Raw genomic sequence first — 539 nt, forward strand, 5'->3', positions numbered from 1 at the left:
TTTTTAGTAGGGCCAGCTGGGACAGGACAAGGGGGGATGGCTTTAAACTGAAGCAGGGGAGGTGTAGACTGGACCTAAGGCAGAAATTCTTTCCAGTGAGGGTGGTGAAACCCTGGCAGGGGTTGCCCAGAGAGGGGGTGGAGGCCCCATCCCTGGGACCATTCCAGGCCAGGTTGGCCGGGGCTGTGAGCAACCTGATGTGGTTCAAGGTGTCCCTGCTCCTGCAGGGGGGTTGGGCTGGGTGACCTCTGGGGGTCCCTTCCCACCCAAACCATGCTATGACTCTATAAGATAGGATTAAAAGCCCAAACTCTGCTCTCCGGTCGGTGCATCCACCTCCCGGCTTTATCACGGCGTCGCTTTAAGATGCGACGCTTTTCCTTTCCTTTCCCGGGAACGGCCCCGCACGCAGACGCGTTCGCAGTGATTTATTACACAACGCTGCTTCGGTGCTCACGCGGCGCCCAAGGAACCTTCCCCCTCCCCGGTTTCACAGCCCCGCAGAATAAGCTCCCGGGGGCCGAGCAGAGGGGGGGGGC

This window comes from Egretta garzetta, unplaced genomic scaffold, assembly GCF_000687185.1.
Source record: "Egretta garzetta isolate BGI_Z169 unplaced genomic scaffold, ASM68718v1 scaffold12, whole genome shotgun sequence".
NCBI lineage: Eukaryota > Metazoa > Chordata > Aves > Pelecaniformes > Ardeidae > Egretta > Egretta garzetta.